Here is an 18,847-nt window from a genome sequence, read left to right as displayed (position 1 = left end):
AAGACATGCAGCATCAATGTACAGGTGTGCAGCGTATTGGCTTAGGCACCTCCATGTTGGACAACCTGACTTTGATTTATTTCAATCTCACAACTCTTTCTACCCCTTAATATTGGAAGAGGATTGAAGGTAGCTACTTAATAGGCAAGTTTGGAATGCCCATAAGTAGTAGTTTCAATTGACATGGAGTTTGATCCTCTATTACAGACACATTCATATTTGATACAAAAACAATTAGACATTATGTGAGCAGCTAATATTAACTTCTATTTCTATTTTCCCACATTTGAAAAATTTGTTGCTTCTTTCTTGAATTACATTCAACTAACTAGGGTAAGGGGCCCATTTGATTCGCACCCCCCCCCCCCATGCATGACATAACATGCTCCAAATCCAAAACACTTTTGTAAAAAGTTAGTTCATATATGCCAATTTAAAAGTAGGTAAAATTTTAAGCTAAATAATTATGTCTTAGTTGACATGTAGAAGCACCTAAAACATTTGGACCCTTGGACACCAAATTGATCACAATCTACAACTTTTTGTGGGCTTGATGTTTTGAATTGCCTACTTCATTCTCAAATTGGTCACAATGTGCAACTTTTTGTGGGCTCGATGTTTTGCATCGCCTACTTCATTCTCAAAACCAACGTGCCCTAGTTAATCAAGAAAATGCACAAAAAGATTTAAGTGTTTTTGTCTTGGAAATTATAAAGCCGCCCCCTTCACCTCATGTTAGTGAATAACATTTCATATATACTACATTGGCATCTTGCCAAGTAATTTATTCACTATATACGAGGGGCAACAAACATGTATGCCACTACAATGTTTTGTTGTATCTATACAAACTGATGTTGCAAATGCTGAGTTCTTGTTTATTTGTAGTTTGTGATGGTCCTGTTGGGGAATCCATTGATGTGAGCACTAAGATTCACATAGATACTTGCAAGTGTTTCCAACTATAATCTTGACACAAAGTACAACCATGTGCATTCCATGTTTCTTTTACCGCAAGGTCTCATCCCAATTTGGAGGGCTCAATTAATACAAGACATTGAAAGACAGTTCAAGAGTGGTTGGTGTGTAAAGTCAGTATTACGTTCAATGACCTACTTTAAATGATAATACTCTATATCATAGCCAAGTCAAGCATGACATGTGGCCAGCGAACTGTTGACACTCTATGTCATGCATGTCCATGTGTATTGACTACTTACCATCTGAACTAGGATTATATTAGGCTCATTAAACTCTAGTTTGGGCATTGTCTAGTAGTCAAGTCTTTTTTTGCTAACTCTTAAAAACTGATCACATGTTTTCTATTAGCATAGTGAAATTGCTTCTCTAAACAAGGGTTTTAGAACTTCTTAAATGATAATTTTTCATAATGGGGTAAGACATCGATAGTGGGAATCTTCTTGGCTCCCAAAATCTAGATAATCTAGGCACTTTGACAAGCTAGTTTTTCTATAGTCCACTATCTTTCTATACTAAAGTAAGACACATGCTCTTATCTTTAAGGGCATGAAAAAGTAGATATATACTCTACTTTAAATTGAGGTGGCCAATGTAAGGATGGGAGTTTATAAATAACTCAATGGGAGTGTTAACATGACTGAATGGGACTAATTCTCGTATTGCATGAGTCTACACAAAAATTTACCATTTAACCCATTGTCTCTTGCACTCGTAATACTATACAAATAGGAGGGGTTTTGTGCAAGCTATCCTCTCATGGAAATATTTCCTTATTGATATTGATTTGAAGATCTTTAAGCATTATAGTTGTTCCTAACAATGTACCTTTGTCTCTATGCTTTCTTTGGGTTGTGTTCTCTCACTTTGTACTAATAAGACCAACAATTTCCTTAGCTTATATTCTGATCACTTAGATCACACATACTATTGGAATGAGTCATGATGATATTGTATGCCTATAATCTAGGAGTATGGCCTCACTTACAATTGATTATTGGATGGTTTGTGGCTTGTGATATGTATTATGAAAACTATAAAGTAGCATTTACGAGTATGGGCTAACTTGTAATATCATTTTTGTTATGATAATTATGCCATACACTATGGAATAGCTTCTTGGTGCTTATGATAACCTTTGGGACCACATGTCTCTACCTCTCTCATAGTGACTCCCATATACTCCTAAAGGCTAGCTTTGGTTCCTAAATTCTAAGCCCTTGAATGGCTCTAGGACAAATACTCATGCTCTAGTAGTAGTATAAGTTGCGATACATATAAGAGTAAGTGAGTTGATAGAAGTGCCTTGTAAATTGTTGCATGAGACTACATGTTTGCCTTATATTTTATACCATAGAGTATTGTGTAAGCAATATTTGAGTTGACCATCATGTTAAAATTGAAACACCATGCACTTCTATTTAGAAAAATTTTAGTAACTGCATCATAGCCTTGTGGACAAACTTTGGTTATAATAACAATGTCTCTATGACTCATTGTTTACTTATGTACTCTGTCACCTTGGGTGCTTTTTGATAATAAGTGTTTTAGCTTTTAAGTAATCTTTATGTCTTTGGGCTTTGAAAATATATTTGATGCCTGTTGAGTTTTTGAAATGTCTAGGTATGCTTGGGACATTTGGGTTCGAGATGTCATCATTGTAATTTGTAAATTTCTCTCTTAGATTTAAGTGTGAGTAGTTACCTTGGATCCTCTTGGATAAATAGTATTTAGGATTAAACAAATATGGTACATATTTCTTTCTTTAATTTATTGGATGTTTGCATGGTAATAGTAAACATTATTGAACTAATTGAGTTGCACATTGTTGAGTTGAACTAGAGCAATTAGTGATTGATTCATGTGCATACTTAGTTCTCTCATCCTAGTTAAAAATATTTGTAAAGCAAGATTCCATATGCTAAGGTTAAAATAGTGGGATAGAAGCTAGACTGATGTTTGTGGAGAAATAACTCTCCTCTATGCACATGTATTATGGTGTTATTGTATAAATAAATGAGAAACTTTGTGATAGTTTCCTTTGTAGCAAATTGCAATATTTGGATTACATAGTGCATTGTGTATTCATGACAAAATTAATATTTTTCCTTGGGATTTAATGCTTCTAGTATCTTTGTAGGTGTGATTGGGATGTCATTTGAGTCTTGCATTGACACCAACAATACACATTAGGTGGTAAGGTTCTTACCTTAATATTTGTAAGGATGCCAGGTAATAGTGGACCATTCCTCGCTCAAGCTTGGAAAAGCTACTCCTAGGGACTACCTCCAATAGGTTACAATGATTTTGTATGCTTATATGTATTTCAATGGCAATTTATCCTTTAAGAGCTTTGTGTGATTACAATTTTCAAATAATTTTTAGATTTATCATTTTTATCTATTATAAAATTATCATTTTATGTGTTTGGTTTTGTTACTTAATTATATCTTCAAAATTTTATGTATTCTTATTTTCAAATTTTAATAACATGTTTGATTGACCACTAGTTAATTGTATAATTTATCATTTAAGAAAATGTGGTGATATTTGTCTCATTATATATATATATATATATATAAAATCTTTGGTGCTTTCTCTTGGATTGATGATTAGATATTATATGATTGATTGAATTACTTATTTAAGGTATGTTCTTAATCTTTCAATAATCTATATGATTCAAGTTTTTATTGAAGGGAAATGTTACTCAGACACGCATACATACACACACATTTACACTTAGCCTCTTACTCCAATATACACACACATACACTCCCATACTTGTACACACTCATATACTTATACTTTATTGGCATTCATAAATGCATATTTTATAAACTATTGTGACTAGTACATATGATTTTGGAGACACGGGCAATAATCATGGTAGCATCGGTGGTATGGGATTGACTTGGATTTCTTAGGCTTAATGTAGTTTTTACTATTTATACCCCCCTTTTCTTGGGAGATTATCTAGTATACACAAATAAGCACATGTTTATAGACACACATACCTTCACACAGACACACACGCCCCATTCTATCAATTCACACATGTTACTAGGTTGTTATTATGATATAGTTGCTCACACACTCTCGCATACTCTGCTTGCATACACATATATCTACCAACCTTCACTTTGCCACACACACATATATTCACAAGTGCACACATATACATATACATTAACATTCGCACATATATACATTTATAACATTTGACTTTAATCTTTTTCTACACACTTCCACATATAGAACCTAGGACATGTGCATTAAGCTAAATATAGATAATCTCGACCTTTCTACAACTTTTTGGAACATAGGGGAGATAACGTTGTGCACTAGGAAGGTAGTTTTTCTAGGATGATTTTTAAGAAGATAGTTTTTAGTATTACTTGCCAATCTTAACCCTACCATGTAGCATGTCATATGACATTAGCTAACAATGGAGAAGTTTTTCACAAAGACTTAGCTAATGATGGATAAGTATTAATCTTGATATAGAATATCTAATGAGCAGAGAAAATCTGCTAACCATGAAGAGATTCTTAACTAATTCTAGGCATCCTTCCAACCACTACTTTGGGAAGCATCTCTTCGAGATAAAGGGCGTGTATCATGCCCTAAGTTTTAGCCTTATTTCAAGGTAGAAGCAATCGAGAAGGATTCTATAAAAATCATTAGGGCCAAAACATATAAAAAACATCACTTTTATTAATCATTGGATTAAGAAAAGGGCTAATGAGATTTTTTTTCACGTGTGCGAGAATATGGTATTCTTGACTCCTATGCTTTGGAGATAGTAGAAACCATTTGTGGATTTCACCTTTTCTCAAGAAGTGCACCTATAAGAAATCATATATATAACTTGCATTCAAAGGGTATTAAAAAATTCCACCTCTTTACAACCTATAAGGCCATAAAATGACCCATTCTACTTTACTAAACCTACATATTTTTCTCAAATTGTAATTAAAAAATCCATTTTGTAAATATAATCCTGTAAGTTTTACTAAATAATGAACTAATGTAATATCTTACATGTTTTATAAGGCGTATCCCTAGGGCTCCTTTTTACCTAAAATCTCTAAAATCTCACATCTTTTAATAGTTCCAAAGCTCATAAAGCTAATAAAAGCTGACAAAATATGAGATAAAAATGAGATGCAATTAATACTATTGGTTTTGAGTGTGAATGGAAAATGGGAGCCCAAAATGTTTAGTTTAAACAATTGGATTACTATGTTTCCATCTTGCAAGGGCTCTCACAAGGTGAAGAAAACGAAAGGAGAGGACATTAAGTATCACTGGAAGAGACGTACCACTAATTAAATCATAGGCCAGGGGCAATTTGCTCAGGTGCAACATGTTTACATAGCGAAGAAGATGTACTTGCTTCCGAATGAACATTTTTAGCAAAGCCATTGTAGGTTTGGTTTTGAGTTGAATATTGCATGCAACTATATTATTTTGTTGAATCAATAAGTAAACATTGGATTATTGGTATTAGATATATTTCTATGTCCACAAGTTTGAAATGACAACTCATGGAGAGCCTTAATGGTATGTTCTATGTAATTCACAAAGATTTTGTAGACATTATCTATGTTGATCAAATCATATGTTTTTTTAGTGAAGGTAGGAGTTTTGTATATTATGTACAGTATACGGTTCCATCAAGAGAAGGTGCAAATGGTATATTGAGGATTTGACATTACAAAACCTTGCATCCTTGAATTGGGAGACTGGTGAAATGAAATGACTAAAGGCACTTCAAACTCAGAATATCCAAAGACATTCAAAAGGCCATGGCTCTTGGATTGATATATAGAAGAATATGCTTGTTGTGGTTTGTACCATTGCATATCTTTATAGCTTGTTTTAAAATAGCAAAATTATAGAGGACGAAGGTTTCATGGCCAAGTAAAAAGTTTTCAAAGGAGGATTTGGACAATGTCTAGGACTATCCTATAAATGTAGGAAATGTGACCATAAGGGTGATTTTATATGATGTAATGCATGTCTCGAGTCTTTAGCTATACCTTGCAGTATCTCTTGACAATCTCTTATTATTATGGCTTTTGATTGTGGGAGGTACAAACTTAGATATGACACTTGGGTTCCTTTATATTTTGATATTGATTATATTTCAATAAAATTAGAGATACAAGTAATTGGACAAGAAGCAAAGGAGGTTAATGTAACTTCTAACTAGAGTCTAAAGGATATAAGAGATACTTTGGCGTTTTAGACAATAAAACTCCTGGGTATAAGTTCAACTAGATCAATGGCATAATAATTGGAAAAAGAGTAGAATACTCTTTTTCTTACATGAGGTGTTTACCTCTTAGCATTTTTAGTTTTGAACTATAAATATATAAATAAAGTTGAATTTTTTCTTTCTCACACAAATTATTGCCAAAGGTGTTCTTCAATAGACATAAGCATTGTAGAGAACTCTTGCGAGCAAGATCCATAAATTTTCATTATATGTGGATTACAAAATTGAAGTGCAAATGTAAAAAGGTTTAAAAGGCTAGTCGACTTTCTGATCTTAGTTTCGCCTTCCTTTGAACTTTTCTCATTCTTTGGTTCATCTTCATTAATTTCATTCATCATCACTAGTTTTCTTACCGTGTAGGTGGTTTTTTTGTTGTTAGTAGAATTTGAATTTCATGAGCACCCTCTTCGCTTGAGGCTTCAAAGGAGATAGATCAAATTTCAAAGGAGAAAGCTTTGGTATACCTTTCTTTATGGAGGCAATGTAAGTCTTTTTGGCAGTTGACTTGGTTGTGCCTTTACCTTTCTTTAAAGAGGAAACACAAATCTTTCTGGTGGTTGCCTTGGTAGTGCCCTTATCCATTAGGGAAAATATGGACTCTCTTTTTTCCCCCTTAAGGGGTTTCTCTCACCTCTCTCTCTCTCTAAAAAGAGATTCCAAAATAATATTAGAATAAGAGATCTTCTACAATCAAGCAAATCTCCTATTTGTATTTTTAATATATTTCACCTATTTTTTTATTCTCAAATTGTAGGATAAGGTCACTTTTTCTCAAAATCCTCATAACTAAAAAAATACAATTCCATTTTCTGTAAAAACAGAGCCAATCATTAATATACAACTCTTTAATGCCCTCATGACTTTTCAACATGAAAATATATTAGAATCATTCTGATTCTTGCTTCTTAGAAGGGCGCAAGTTAAAAAACAATATAAAATGACGTACACATCATATTTTAAGATTATTTTTTACCCAGAGACACCTTTTTGACTCAAGAGTTTCCTTGTAAATTTTTATTGTTTTTGGACAAGCTTCCCTCCAGAATATGGTTTCTTGCATACGAATTCTTCTGAAGCAATATTCAGTACTATCTACAACACTCTCTACCATGCTACAAGCAATCTTAGGAGTGGTTTTGATAGCATTTGTTGAAATCAAATAATCTCTCTCCACAACACTCTCTACCCTGCTATAAGCAATCTCCCTCTTCAATAGTATGCTATAAGATATCTTCCTCTTCAACACTCTATACTACAAGCAATCAAGTGATAATGGAGGTATCTTTATTTTTTAAATCTTTGTTATGTTATTATTCTTCATAGTTGTTGTTTAATCCTTAAGTGCCAATTCATAGAGAGAGAGAGAGAGAGAGAGAGAGAGAGAGAGAGAGAGAGAGAGAGAGAGAGAGAGGAAAAGAGGGAGAAGGGAGGGGTGGAAGAGAAAGGACTGTGTGAGATGAACTAAGAAAATAAGTGATAGAGTGACAGACCGTAAATTAGGGTAAAAGATAAGATGATGTTATTGTTCTCCACTAGCCAAGCTTCTATATAAATGTGTTTAAATATCTTTGATCAATTCTGTGTGTGTGTGTGTGTGTGTGTGAATATTTAGGATAGAACAAAAGATAAGATTGGATGTTGATTAGAGGTAGATTAAAAGCTAAGATTACAAGAAGATTAGGGGTTGATTAGGGTCTATCATGACTGAAATCAAGAGAAAGAGACAAGATCCAACTGGGTAAAAAAGAACACAGATATATTGAATCAAAGGGGTGTAATTGTGTGATTTGAGCCAATCCAGAATTAGCTGCATGTTGCCGGATTGATGCTGACCTGTAGCTCCTAGATATTTAGACATTCTTGCTATTGATCAAAAAATTAGCATCGACTCCTTAACTTACTATTAATCAAAGGGGTGTAATTGTGTAATGTTAAATTGGCATATATTTTTCTTTACAGGATGCAGGTGTACGACATACCAAGAGAAAGAGAGATATTCACTTTCAATTGGAGGATGAATATGCACCAATGTTCAAAAGAACTATAGAAAGGGATGATGCAATAAGATACATGATGCAACAAGAAAGAAATGCAGAGAAAAAAAACATGGACCTTTGGGTTGATGGGTGCATTTATCCACCTGATCCAGTCACTCATAGACCACCACAAATTTGAAGGGCTTACATAATTTTTAAAGTTTGTTTGTGAAGGCAATGAATGATTGTATGGATACACATGCAGACTTGTCACACAAGGATTAGCAGGGCTTCATCAAGCCTTGACAAATATGCAGACAAGATTACAAGGGAATATGCAGTCTTTGATGAAAAATGATAGATTATTGGCTGAGAAGGATAGGGAGAACCAGAGTCTGAACCAAAGCCTACAACAAGCAATGTCTATCATTGAAGATGCTATGCAGGCTATGCATGTGCAAAATATAGAGTTACAGTCTAAAGTTATGGACTTGGAGAAGGACAATCGAAACATAAAGAGGAAGCTCACAAAAACTTTGGAGATTGGGCCCACTTTAAAACCAAAGAAGCACATCAGTGTATCCGATTAGTTAAACCAATGAGAAATATGTTCCCTCATGCAGAGAATGATACTATTGCCAAAGTCCTAAGCAAGGATATGATCAAAAATGCATTGGAAAATCATAAATTCAGGGACATTGTAGATGGTGTTACAAGTGAACATCTTAGGGATATGAACAACTTGTTTACTGCTCCAGATGCTCAAGGATTATGTGACAAGGTGGAAATGAGTTCTAAGTCATATACTATGCTCTATCAACAATTGGATATAGGATTTAAGCAAGTTTTCAAAACTAAGCGAGTAATGCCTCTGCCAAAACCATTTCACGTGAAGAAGGCTCAAAAACAACTAAATAAGAAAGTTTTAGAACTAATTGGTGAGCCAACGCATTTCGAAAATACACACATATTGAAGTATGGTTCCAAAGAAGTTGCATTTGTATCGAATGCATCCAACAACTTTGTATTGGATATAAGTAGGGTTCAGATTTCTATGGTCAAGTTCTACAATATGTCTATGGAAGATTGTAGAGGCAAGCTTAAGTTTTTCCTCAAACTAGATGAGAGTGAGATTATTAAGGGGCAAAAACTTGAACATGTGAGTATAACACTTGTGAATCAAGCATTGGATTCCAACATCGATAAAAACCATCCTTTATACTTCAATGTATAGTCAAAGAATGAAATATGGTGGCTTGCAACATTTGAAGTACCAAAGGAGGACCATGAAGTACTTAAAGTTTTTTTAAACCTCACTTATATACCCGGTGTTATTCAACAGCAAAATAATGGAGCAATTTTACACATCGAGGGGTTTGGGGACTATCAAGTTGAATGGCATCTTGCAGGTGATTTAAAAACATTGAAGTGTATATTTGGTTTATCAAATGCAGCGAATGAAAAATTTTCCTGCGTATACTGCATGCAAACTAGGAAGAAAGAGAAAGATGGAAAGAAAGAATGGTTTGCCAAGGCAGGATTACAAGGTGGTCCAACACGTGATCAAAAAGTCATGAGAAATGGAATGCTAGTTTTAGTGGATCCAAACTAGCACCCTATTTTTAAAATACCACTAACAAGGGTTCACTTTTGCACAATGCATTGTTTGGTTAGAATAATTGAGAAGATAGTATATGAATATATATGCTTTGCATACAAGATGCAGCCTATGCCAGAAGTTGATGCTACATGCAAGAAGGTAGAACGAGTCCTCTCTGAAGTTGGATTGCACAGGGGCCAAGTAGAAATAAAAAAAGGACGAGAAAAATTCAGGAAAGAGTGGAAATATCCCTTGTAAACCATGCTTTGCTGGACCCAAGGCTAGGAAGTTTACATCTCCACCTCAAGATGAGAAAAGTAATATACTTGTAAAACAACCAGAGAATTATGAAGCATGGAAAAAGTTGCACCTTGTTGTTCCAGATTGAAGCAATGGGGGATGAACGAGGATTGCAAAGGTAGAAGTGTGGATATACCTAGATATATTAGTAGGTCCCTTATAAAGTTGAGGTTTAGGGATGGTGATGCAAATACATTTAAAGAGACAATTGCTAAATTTCATAAGTCCATGGTGGAAAAAATGGACTACAAACAGTATAACATACTACATGGTCAGTATTGTCACCATTACAAAAAAAATCATCATTTCTAATTAGTTTGTGTCTCTAATCTCTCTTCTTATGCAGCATATACTTAAAGCACATGATCCATACTTTGTAGATCAAGGAAGTTTGGTAGTATGGTCAACTCAAGGCATGGAACGATCTCATTGGCAAGCTCGCTGTGCTTTTCAAAAGGCAACTAATCATGGAGGTGGCATCAATGATTCCAATTCTATGAGGCAATTATTACAATGGTGGTATAGGAGATTAGAGATACAATACGAGAAAAAAGAAAAGAAGTCCAAAACCTCTCAAAAAGAATTTATAAGTAGGAAAATATATGAAGTGAGAAAAGCGAGATATGAAAACAACATAGCTAGATAACGCCAAGCAGAATGGTTGGCAACCCAAGAGAGAGATGGTAAGAAATGGAGACCTAGATAAAGATAATACTTTTAATGCATTGAGAGTCCACGAAAGAGCATAGGTACCCAGGATATGACACATCAATACTCCTATCTTCAAAATGAGATGTCTTACAAATTTTGTTTAAAATTTCAAAGGTTTGTCACTATGTTTTTCAAAGTCGATTTTGAACTATGTTTTTTAATTTGAAAGGTCATTTACACCACAGTAAGTTTAAAAGTCTCGTACTTAAGTCAAGTCTCTCCTTTCATTTTTTCCCATTACTCTTCACTCTACCCTCCACCTTTCTATCCTTTAGTATCACAACCATGGCACGTTTCAAGCTTCCTATCAAGAAGGCACTTGCAAGCAAGAGCTCAGCACTCTTCTGAATCTACTAAGTGTATTGTGAGTGACAAAGGTCCGATAATGGTGGCCCTAGTGTGGTCAATAATGATGGTTCACCATTGTCCAGAAATGGTGGTCCATTTGCACGAGTTGCTCCACCTCCCACTACTGCTTCAGCTGGTAATACACGTCCTCCAACACATGAGAAGCGAAGATGGAGACCAGGCATAGCTATGCTACATAAGATAAGGAAATTCTAAAAGAGTGCCAACTTGATTATTCCTAAGGCACCATTCTCTAGGTTGGTGCAAGAAATACTACAAGATCTACAGTTAGGGCATCATCACAAGTTCTTTTCAAGGAACTAGGCAAGGAATGTGGGGTGATGGTGAAGCCAAGCCTTGCTTGCTCTCCAAGAAGCAACTAAAAGTTACTCGATTGATCTAATGGGTGATTCTCAAGTTTTAGCCATTCATGCCCGACATATCACTATTAAGCCCATAGATATGGTTCTTGTTCGTACGATCCGCAACAACAAGGATGCATATAATCTTAATGTCAACAATATGATTTGAAAAGCTACCTTGTAATTGGATCTCTATTTTTAGCTCACGTTTGGTTGTAGATTGTAAGGAGCTTGGTTTTGGTTTATCTTTTTAGTAGACCTTCAAGTATTTGATAGCAATGGTCTACAAAATGGAGCTAAATTTTGCCTAGCTCTAGTTGCACTTGGTGCAATGCACTATCTACCGTGTATTTCATGGTTTCATAATGCCAAATCTAATATTTGATATTCTATTTTTTCATTATTTTCATTGTGCATATTTTTAATTTTCCAATTTTGAAAGTATTTTTGTTAAGGATAAATTCAATGCGCAAACACACATACATAAGTGATTAGTTGTATATGGGCCAATACACTATATCTTTATTGTATTTAGCAGTTTGGAAACACTATATCCGATATGTGATATTTCATTTGACCCATGACTTATTTTTTGTGAATTTTTAAGTTTTCAATATTTCATGTAGTTTGGTTGATGACACATTTAATATGCAATTGTGCACACTTGGTGCAGTGGTGAGTTTTTCTGTTATCGAGTTAATGCATTTTTTAAAAATGATTGAACCGTCAATTTTATAAATTGAAATCTGGTGAAACTTTGCCCATATACAAACTGGCATCATGAAAACACATGGATATCAAAAAATTGGCCCCATCGGAAGTCTCTGGGACACCTATCTGGAGGCTCGCGTTTGGGGCTGTGAATCCCACATGCCAATCTCCGGACATGTGTCCTAGAGACTTATAATGAGGCCTTTTTTTTAAACGAAGTTGATATATCCTAAAGAAGTTCACATGTATAATTTGAGCACAGTCCGATCACTGGTCATATTTTTCCAAAGCTTGAATACATTAATTCAGGTTTAAGGATTTTTTGAAAGTTTTGCTATAAGTTTAAAGTTTCACCTCATTTTATACATTTCACTTTTGAGTTTTGCATTTTCTCTCCTATAGAAGACATGGCACACACCAAGCAAGCGGCCCGGAGACACCCCCTTAGAAATCTTATGTTGCAGAGGCCACCTCCCCTAGCTCCACCACCACCACCATGGCAAGCGTCGATGGGAGCCAGAAATAGTGGCTCTTTGTGAGATCTGACATTACCAGAAAACCATGCACCTCCTGATACCAAAGGCTCCATTCCAGAAGCTAGTGCATGAGATTATGGACAACATATTCATTAAGAACAACATGAGGCACTTCCCAGATGGAACACACTTACAATAACCCGATCAATGGACTGCCCAAGCACTCCTTGCACTACAGGAAGCTATCAAAGCTTACGTCATCGACTTGTTCGGAGACTCGGTCTATGCAACATTACATGTAAGGAGAGTCATCATCTCACTGATAGGGATTTGTGGATAGTGAGGTTCTTCCAGTGATGGAAGGATAGTCCTCGCAGAGATCAATAATGATAAGGGTGTACTACAAAAACATATACGGAATGTAGCTTCCAAAGAGATTTTGTAAAACCCTAGTTGTAATGGATCCCATGTAAAATTTTATGAATATGAATACAATTTTTTTGGCATATCTTTTTTTTTAATTCACTTGTTATCTGTTTTATTTATGTCTTTGAGTTATCATTACATGCAGTCGAATGAATACATGTTGCACACAAACTCGATAAAACACTACGTATTAAATTTAGAGTACGAATAGTGTTGCATATAAATCCACCAATAAATAAATGTAATATTCAAGTAAAAAATAATAATAAATTACATGTATGACAAACTACATTGCATACAAATCCAACAAATATCGGTTTCATTACTTCAGAAGAAGATTACAAATTACATTACATTGGTGATGAGATATTATTTGGCACAAAGTACATCTACTCTCTCCTAGGCTTCTTTGAGCTAGAATCCCCATGGTCAAATATATTCTTAATAACAGGCAGTAACACATTTTGCCCTAGTAGTTCATGCGTAATGACATTGGGATCTTCAACACCAGCAACCATGCCACATGCCACCATGGAAAAAAGTGGCCTAGACCTAGTACTAGAGAATAAGTAGAGGAGCTTCGAATGTCAAAGTAACACTACTTTCTCCAAGCTAGAGTTCGTCAGGATTGTCTTGAAGGGCCCAACCTTCGTTAATGCCCTCAACTTCAAGATGTTCTCGGAAAAAGCTAGAGAGCATATCTTATGGAATACAAAAATGTCGCTCACAAGCTAGTTGATATACTCCTTCAATGCCGAGTCCTGCACCCTTCCTTGGCTACCACATTGGCCGCCTTGTCTAGATGAAAATTCATCTATATAGAAAATGTCCTACATCACACAAGCTCAATGTCAGACTCACTGTGTCAAACTCACTATGCATGGAGTGTGGTAAAGATATATACATGGTATTTGTGTCAAAATTTACCAGTAGGGCCTCTAGGACATTCAGAGTATGCACATAAAATTTTGCTAGAATTGGTCCCCTAGAAATGCCTTGTCCAGAGGCTCGCGTTTGGGGGCTTGAACCTGAATTGGATCCCCAAATCTGCCCTGGCACCGGAAGCTCGCATCAGGGGGCTCTGGGGGCCTGATCCCAGCAAAATTTTATGTGCATACTCTCGATGCCTTAGAGGCTCTACTGGTGAATTTTGATGCAAATCCAATAACATTAATCCAATAGCATTACCTTCTTTGCATCATCCATCATGCTCGATGAGATCCATTGTGGTGTGGTCCTAGGATGAGGTGGGCAGCACTGCTCTGGCATGGAGATGCTACTCCACATGCATGAGGGTTTGATTTATTACCTTTGCATGGCTTGATCCAACACGTAAACTATATAGCAAATCTATAGGGACCCATCTGAGAGCAAAGTCCAGAATAGAGCAAGTGAGAGGGTTTGTCGCATCACAAAACGATACCAATATACTAGAGCTAGGGTCTACAGCAAAAAGCGAGCTCTCTAGACTCAAGGTCGTGCAAAACCTAGGGTATATCTAGTCTCATATGTGTGCGTAGCGTGTGGAGCTAATCCCTGCGATGAAGGCGAGAGTGGTAGCCATGGCACACAAAGAGAGAAGGGAGGAGAGCACAAGTGTAGGAAAGTAGAGAATATAATGAAAATGAGTTTGGAGTTATAGCTTTTACGTATCTAGGGTTTTAAATAAATGTTCTTTTTTTACCCTAAAGTTTTAAATTAAAACTCTTACCTTCGTTTCTTTATTTAATACTTTAAAGTAATCGTTAAAATTACTCATACAGGCAAATGCTTCATTCTACATTATTATATCCTCGAATATACTTGGATCACTAAGTATATTCAAGTCTAACTACAAAAAATATAGAAAATTTTCAAGAAAAGAAATCTGAAAGACCTTCAAAATCCCTTGGATCCAATTTAATATTTAATTTTAAGAAATAAGTAGAAGAGATGAGCTACAATATATCATTATGCAAAGACAATATTGCATAGATTATACAACTCTAGTGTGTAATTTAATTATGATTTTAACTAGCACGATTGACTAATTACAGTATGTATTATCGCACGCTTGGATCATAGTAAAATAAGATTATCTGATTTGAAAGTACTCAGAAGTTTATAAAAATTTTATATTCATTCTTTATATTTAAAAAAATTACAAGGGTTCCACTATCTCAAGGATATGTGGAGAAGCACATTGTTTACATGTCATGGATTGCTCACTACGAATCCTGAATTTTCTATTATCTAACTTGAAAAAGAAGTTGTAGAGGGACTCATTGGACATTAATTGGATTTCTTGTCTCAGAAAAGAAATGGGCCAATGGCTCTTTGCGCACTGACCACAAAAGGATTATGGCCATTCCACAAGATAACTACATCTATGAGAGTTGTATGTGTCTCATCTCGGGTATCTTGATCCAAGCTGATCCACTCACCTCGTAAAAATCTCCATCTTTTATATCAAAAGGGAATGCATATAGTTTGTCTAAATATGAAATACATGTAATTAAAAAATAATAATGGTAAGTAAATACAAATAACACAAAAATTCATCTAAGCAAGAACTATGTCAATTAAATCAAGGCATTCAAAGTAGTAAAAAAGATTTACCTGAATGTGAATTAGATTGGTTGACCCTGCATTCAATTGTCTCATCAAAATGTGTTCTTTTGACTTGCCAAGACTCACCCAATAGCTGACTCATCCATTCCTTGGATGGACACTTGCATTGATAAGTAATGTATGTTTTCTTCCAAAAATGGATATAGCCTTCCAAGCACATAAAAATCCTAGGAAAGGGAGGCTATGAGTACTCTTAGAGATCCAAGAAACAAACACAGAAGCACTTAAACACTCTCCTCTCACACACAAACCCATGAACATTTGCACACAAGAAATAGTGCCATGAATTCATCCTCACTCCTTCTCAAAAGATATACATTAAAGTGAAAGAGAAAGGATAGAGTTGTGTAGAATGAGAGATGAAAAGAGACATGCAAGAAGTAGTAGTTATAGGCATCCTCCTACAACCAACCACCTCCTCATGTGACTCCTCAAACCCTCAATCTTTTATTTCATATAAGAATTTCAACTATGTTTTTGTTCTTGTTCTTTAGACTAAGGCTCATAGCCATAGGACAAGTGCACATTAATAATACATGTCCAAAATGGTTTGCAATTGCAATACATTAGAGAATGCCTAGCATCATACAACAAAATCTACACCAAAACAAGGCTTCATTTCTAGACTCTACTTTTCAAACTAAATTTTGAGTCAGATGGGAAGAACACTTTATGATTAAGTAGAAGTTTGAAATGGTACTTATCTATTACATGATCTAGATAGGATGATTCATAAAACTAGTGTGTAGTCAAAGCCCCACCCTCATAAGGTGCCACCAATGATCCATGGTGCTCTAAGTTGTAAGGCCCCCACTAAGAGGAGAGGCTATGTGTGAGCATGGATATTGATTGGGTCTTGACTTATATGTCAAATGTCAGGGCCCAAAATGAACCCTACATTGACTCTCTAGGCACTAGCTGCGGCGGGCAGCCTCTCTACACTCAAGGAACACACCCTTTCAGCCTCGCAGACATGAGCATCTAAGGGACATACTGTCCTATCTTCTATCATAAATTTCACGTTTGTTTTAGATTGTAATCCAATGGTTAATCCTTCCCAACACTCCTCAGAGGGAGTCCCTATACATGTCATTGTAAAGCACCACATAAGCACAGACAAAGGAGGCACCCCTCGGCTGAATGCTGCGGCCCCACTGCAGCTCTCCTACACCTTGGGGATTGTCCCTTCGATGCACTGCTTACACAAATAGCACATACGTCACAAACTCCACTCTTATTTTGAAATGTTCTAGGAGGTATAGATATATTCCTCACTAAATAGTACCCAAGGAAACCCATCATCTAAACCTATAGCTTAGGATATCTTACATACTCAATGTAGGACATATGAATGAATACAATTGCAAGGCATCCATTAATGATACCATGAGTTGCATCCATGCACACATCATTAAAGCCATCAAACATCAAAACAATGAGATTTCCTTTGTAAAAATTGAGCATGCCACTTATTTGCATGTTGTGTGGTTTTTCAAAATGGTTTCGGGCAATCAACAAACCCATCCTCAATTTCCCAGTAGTGTTGGACATTGCCTTTCATCCTCCTTTCAAGCTTGGAGAAATCTGGTCCATGTCGGACAATCATCCTTCATCCCCCTTCCTTCTTGATTTTCTATCTGTGATCAGCCCCTTAGAGGAGAGAGGAGGAGGAGGGAGAAATATTGAGTTTTGATCTCTGAAACCAAGCAACATTGCACGAGTGAAGATTGGCAATTGGAGGTGAAATTTTTGGAGAAATCCATTGCTGAGATCATTGGGGGGTTGCTTACAGGCCCACAATGGCTTCTCCCCCTAAATCGTCACGTGAAGGAGGGGGGGCGGCGTTTGTCATCACGCCATTTCAAACCCCCCCTTCCCTCCCCCCCCTAGCAAGCTGAATTTTTTAGGGGGCCTAAGGCTCCCGCAAAGGCCATGCCCAAATTTTTAAACCTTTGGCCTATTTTGGCCTTTGTAATGCCCACCTTTTGAATCTCCACTCTGTCGGGCCCCCGTTTTGAGTGCTAAAAATTTCTGCTAGTTTGTCTTGAGGTCCCAAACTGCCGGTCACTTGCTCTAGCTTGATCCAACATCTAGAAAAAGTAAGAAAAATCCACAACTGCTCTTCGAAACCGCTTTCAATTCCAGTCTTCTGCAGCTTGTAAAAATTACCAAATTCGTCTTTGCTGCTTTCGACGAGGTTCAATTCCCATCTTGAATTTGCATGCCTCTACTTCTTTTCCACACTTTCATGGGTGTTAAATTTCACTCTCATTGGTGACCATGGGATAGGGTGACTCAACTTGTCAAATCCCACAAACAGATCTACACAAACATAACCATACAAAGCATCAAGCTGAAACGAGAAATACACAACAAAACACTCCACAACTCTCACCCTACCCCTAATAGAATCAAGGCATGACAATCCACAAGGGATAAGCCCAACATAATCTAAAGAAATCCAAAGTGACTCTCTAATCAACTGCTCTAACATGGACTGGCTAAAAATCCTATCAAAGAGATAATCTTAGTGGTGGTCTAAACTACCTATTGAACTTAGGACAACACAACCAAGAGCTCCTACTAGGTGAGGACTCCTATAGCCTGGTTATCATAGTTTCTTCTTATAGCACATTTCCTTTCACAATTTCCATACTCGGGCATGTAAAAAGGAGGGAGCTGAGCGTAGAGTAACCCAAGGAAAATAGGGCATTGGCGTCAAGTCCTATCTCAGTACCCAAGAATCTACCAAGCTCTCGCGAGGCGACACTTAATCCTGTTTTAACGCTCACTTTTACTTTTGCTTCAACCTTTCTTTCTCTTTTCTTTTCAGCTAGATGCTACCCCTAGGAAGACAAGGCATCGGCCCTGGCCTTGGGTTTGACTCGTCCCTAGAGACCTACCAAGCCTCCGCAAGGCGATAATCGACTCCTTGTAGGAATTTTCTTCCTTTTTATTCTTCTTCTTTTCCTTTTCTTATTGAGGGGTTAGAACCCCTTTTACCACAACTCTGTAATTTTATTTCTTTAGATGTACTCAGAACTTGCTCTTTTTTTTATGATTTG

This window comes from Lygodium microphyllum, chromosome 7 (assembly GCF_053477565.2).
Source record: "Lygodium microphyllum isolate KBCC chromosome 7, Lygodium_microphyllum_v1.1.10, whole genome shotgun sequence".
Taxonomy (NCBI): Eukaryota; Viridiplantae; Streptophyta; class Polypodiopsida; order Schizaeales; family Lygodiaceae; genus Lygodium; species Lygodium microphyllum.
This window is presented reverse-complemented; position numbering follows the sequence as displayed.